Source organism: Vigna radiata, chromosome 9, assembly GCF_000741045.1.
Source record: "Vigna radiata var. radiata cultivar VC1973A chromosome 9, Vradiata_ver6, whole genome shotgun sequence".
In the NCBI taxonomy this organism is placed as follows: Eukaryota; Viridiplantae; Streptophyta; class Magnoliopsida; order Fabales; family Fabaceae; genus Vigna; species Vigna radiata.
In genome coordinates this window covers 8,955,969-8,961,074 of record NC_028359.1, presented here as the reverse complement: position 1 = coordinate 8,961,074, position 5,106 = coordinate 8,955,969, and positions in this window count along the sequence as shown.

Sequence of the window (5,106 nt, the reverse complement as noted above, 5' to 3'; positions counted from 1 at the left end):
TAAATTAAATATTTAAGGTTACTTATATTTTGATAAAGGACAAAAAAAGAGAGAATTAAATAAATATATCTTGATTAAAATAAAATTCTATTAATTTTTTATTTCATTGAATTTTACTATTTGTATTTCACAATTTTTATTATAAAAAGAAATAAATGTTTTAAGAAAATATTGATCCACCTATTTCATAGGTTTTCAAGTCATGTTATGTAGTCGTGATTGTCTAGAAGACAATTTCATTATTTTGATGTAATATGTCTCATTTTTTAAGCAACCAATGGATATGTTATCAGTAGTCGTAATTGTGTAGAAGACAAGTTCATTATTTTGACGTCTTTAAGAATAGAAACGTATGTATTAATGCTTATATATATTTACATTATTTTATTTTATTTTATTCAATTAAAATTTAATTTTTATAATTTAATATGTTAATATCTATATTGTTTACTATTTATTTGAATTTTAACTACTATTCAAGATATTTAAACTTAAAATAATATCATTGATGCAAATTTTGATTCTTACTTTAAAAGAATAAGCATGTTATTCTTTATATATATATCTTAAAAAGTAAAATATTTATAAATTTTTTAAAAGTTAAATATGTTTTTAATTATTATGATTAAACAACATTAAATATTTATTATTATAAACAACTATAAAGTGTATAATTCACATTTAAATTATAATTGACTTTAATTTTTAAGTAATGTGAGATTATTAAATGTATCGAAAGAAACTCTCTAATTTAAAAATTAAGAGAGTTTTTGTCTTCACATCGATTTCAGGATTAAAAGAACTATCATTGATGTATTGTTTATTTTGTAACTTAGAACTTCATAGTTTATCTTTATAAAAAGTCTCAAAGAATTAAAGGAGAAAAATATATTTAAATTATTTTAATTTTGACTCTTAAACTATGTTGAGACACTTGAATGTATTGGAACACAGCAACAAATAGAAAAGAATGAACTTTAACTTTTTGTGTGTTGAACCGTTACTAATAATAGTGACTGAGAAGGACTCAACAGACGTTTTAAACTCCAACCATTGGGTTTTAATATTGGATAATGAATGAAAATATATAAAATTTATTGAAAATTGATAATATTATTATATTTGAAAATGTCTTTTAAAATTTGTAATTTTTCTTAAGAGTTTTTTCATGAAAAATATCTTAAAGAATAAAAGAAGAAAATCACTTACATCAACTCTCAAACAATATAAAACAATTAAAATATTAGAATAAATATAATAAAAATACACAACTTTATGTATTTTGATAAATTAATTTTTTAACCGATGCTTTTTAATGAGTAGTAACAGAAAATAAATTAAATGTTAAATTAAATTGCATAATAGAAAGAAAATATTAAACGATAAAATAATTATTTTTATAAATGATTTAATTTAAAAATACAGGTTTCCTTTCTATCAAACCTTTTTAGCCGTCCTTCTATCCCTACTCAACCAAACAAGGCATAGTTTCACTAAAAAAACAAGACAAAATGGTTAGATATAAATAAATACATTGTCAAAGCAACCGTACCTTTGTCTCTTAGGTTGGCGTGTTGTATAGATATTTTAAATACTTTTTTTTGTCAATTATTTTTATTCATTCGACTCTTTATATTTAATAAGAATAATGCTATAGTTTTATTTTGTTTCTTTAAAAATAAAATAAATTTCATAAACGAAAAAATTAAAAACTGTATTATTTTTATACCAAAACTTATTTTCTCATATAATCCGGACGATCATACAATCATCTCATAAACCAAATTAATCAGACGGTCCTAGAGAGCAAGACACAACCAAACTGATTAAGCGTGGCAAAAATCTTAAACTTAGATCGGACGGTCGAGAACATCCAATCTAAGTCAATAATTAGGATTTTTTTTTTTTACAAAGATAATTAGAAGTATTGGACTGAGATTTGACCGTGATTAAAATTTCGCTAATCTCATACCTATAACAAATTATGAATATAGGTCAAAGATAAAAGATAGGTGATTCACTAACTTTGACATTGAAAAACTTTAACAGATACATCTCTGAACTATGAAGTAAAAACGAAGCCACGGTACGCGAACCAAACAACTTCCCAAAAGAAATTATCCCAGACATTACGAGTTATTTGATCTCATACCCAAAACACTTATCATATTTGTAAAATCTTAAAAATGTTATTAGTTTGGGGTTAAACCCCTTCAAAGGTCCCTATTTTTGTACCTTTTTCCCAATTGCATCCCCGTTTTATTTTGTTTTATAATTTGATCCTTAATAGTGTATAATTGACTCAATTGAGCCATCGCCGTTAAATCAACTTAACCCCGTCAAGTTTTTGCTGACCTGTGAGGGTGACGTGGTTAGTATTCAAAAGGTGGCATGCACAGAGCGTCTTGAGTGGTTTTTATTAATCACGTGGGATTTTGCAAATAATCAATTTAAAAATTGGGGGTTTTCTGAAACATTTCTAAATTAGGGTTCGTAAAATAGATTTGCGTTTTGAAATTGGGAAGAGATTGTGTTGCAGAGTGAGGAGGGAAATTAGGGCATTTGATCTTCGTCATTTGTTTAAGGGTTGCATTTTAGAGGTTCGAGGTGAATCGCGAAGACCAAAAACGTGTATCACAAGCGGTGGTGGGGTCGATTTTCGTTCCAGGTTAGTATATGTTCTATACATAGACATCAATTTAATATTCGGTGGATGTTGTTGTTATATGGTGAAGCTTTTTTTAATGTGGGGTTGGGGTGTCGGTCTAAAAGGTTGCACGCGGTTGTGGTCCCGACTGTCCCCCCCATAGTTAAATATCCTTATCTGCTGTCATTATCAATTCATTAAAGTTTTAATATTTGTCTTTTTACGTATAATTATAGGTGTAGAATATTCTTCATTGTCTTGTCTGTCATGGAGGATGATATAGAGGTTGTGATTCACCATGGGGGGAAATTGGTCAACGAAGGGTGCCTAAAGTATGTAGGGGAAAGTGATACTATGTTTTTTGACCTTGACAAGTGGAGTTACTTTGTAGTATGAGTGTAGTTAAAGCACTTAGGTATAATGGATTTAAGGATTTATGGTATTTTGTTGGATGTGGTCCTGTATTAGATAATAAGCTAGAACCTTTGAGTGATGACGTAGGAGCCATGCATATGGTGAATTTAGCTAAGTTAAATGGACAAGTTCATTTGTATGTTGTGCACCTTGTGTCTGAAGCTGATGTCATTCACATGATTGAATATAATGTTGATGAAGGAGGTGAGGATGTTGAACCTGAGATGCATGGAGGTGATGAAGGAGGTGAGGATGTTGAAACTCAAATGCATGAGGGTGATGAAGGAGGTCAGGATGTTGAACCTGAATTGCATAATGTTGATGAAGGAGGTGAGGATGTTGAACCTGAGATGCATGAGGGTGATGAAGGAGTTGACGATGTTGAACTTGAGATGCATAATGTTGAGGATTGTGTAGTGTTGGATGAAAGGACATAAGAAGATGGTGGTGGTGTAAGAGAACAATTGGATGAGGGCGTAAGTGGTCAATGTGAGAGGATACAAGTTGAGGTCGAAAGAATAGAAAATGATGAAGGAGATGATGATAGGACAAGAGCAATTAATGTTGAGGAGACAATAGTATTTGAAAGTGAAAGAATACAACCTGGTGAAGGAGATGATGAGAGGACAAATCCTATTGATGTTGTGGATACAACAGTAGTTGATGTAGCACATGATGAGAGGACAAAAGCAAATGATGTTGTTGAGGGTAGCATAGAAGTAGAAGTTCGTGAATGGTGTTCATCAGATGATGATATTGGTGAGGTTAGTGGTATGAATGGCTTAGTAGACATAAATATCGAGTGTGAATACCGAGATAATGATACTTGTGGTAATATGGATGTTGATTGCAGTGCTATGTCTGATCCAGAGTTGGAAGATGATGACATTAGTGATACCTCTTTATTCAATGATGAGTGGGAATCAGAGGACCTAAGTTCTCCTGAGATGAGTGATGAAGAAAGTGATGATGAAGAGGTTGAAGAGGGATATGGAAAACGATTATTTTTTAGGTTCTATGCATGCTTCAAGGCATGCAAAGATAACTTTGTCTTATGCAGGCCAATCATTGGCCTTGATGGAGCCTTTTTAAAAGGTAGATACCGTGGAGAAGAACCCACTTCTTTGGGTCAGGGTGCAGCACATACAGAAGAACCAAATCATTGATTTCATAGTGTTTTAGGTTTTTTGAAATGAAATGTAATACATAGATCTTTGATGTAATACATGACAACACTCTTTTAGAATCTATGTTTTATATTTCAGACTTCTATATAAGAATCTATGTTTTATATGTCGGACTTCTATATATTGGTATTTGGAGAAACAAAGTTTTGTTATTATAATACAATATTGGTATTTCAATGACATAGTATTTGTCTTGACAGTGTTGTATGTGAATCTTTTATTGATACCATTTGTCAAATAATTTATGCAGCTTTCATAGCATATGTGAAGAATTGAATGACAGTGTTATATTTGAATCTTTTATTGATAATGTTATCTTATATGTGTTCAATATCCTGCTTCTATTATTTGTGTCACTTAAATGCTAGGGGCTGAGCAGAGATCATTAGTACAATCGAACTGGTTTATTTTTGTGTTTACTATCCATGTCCAAGCTATTTGGTGACTAGTATAGATAACGACAACCATCTGTTCGTGTAGATAGGTGTAGAATATTCTGATCCAGGTGCTATGTATCAGTTGATGTAGATAGATAATGGCATCCTCTTTATTTAACCTTTGGCTATTACCCTCTTTGTGATTCTCATTTACTTCCCCTGTAAAATCATTAGATTAATAATTATTTGTTATGCAATTTCCTCTGTCATGTAAAATTATTTTTATAACTACAAAAGTTTGTTTGGAGAAGTTCCAATTAGAGAAGCTAAATGTTAAACTTTACACAGGAGCAAAGTACCCCTTCTCGAAATTTCATTTTTTCCTCATCCAACCGAAAGAACTGGCGGTAAATTGCATACCCTGCATCCACCCCTCGACTTCTACAAACCCCAGTAATCAAAGAATTCAAGGTGCTAACTT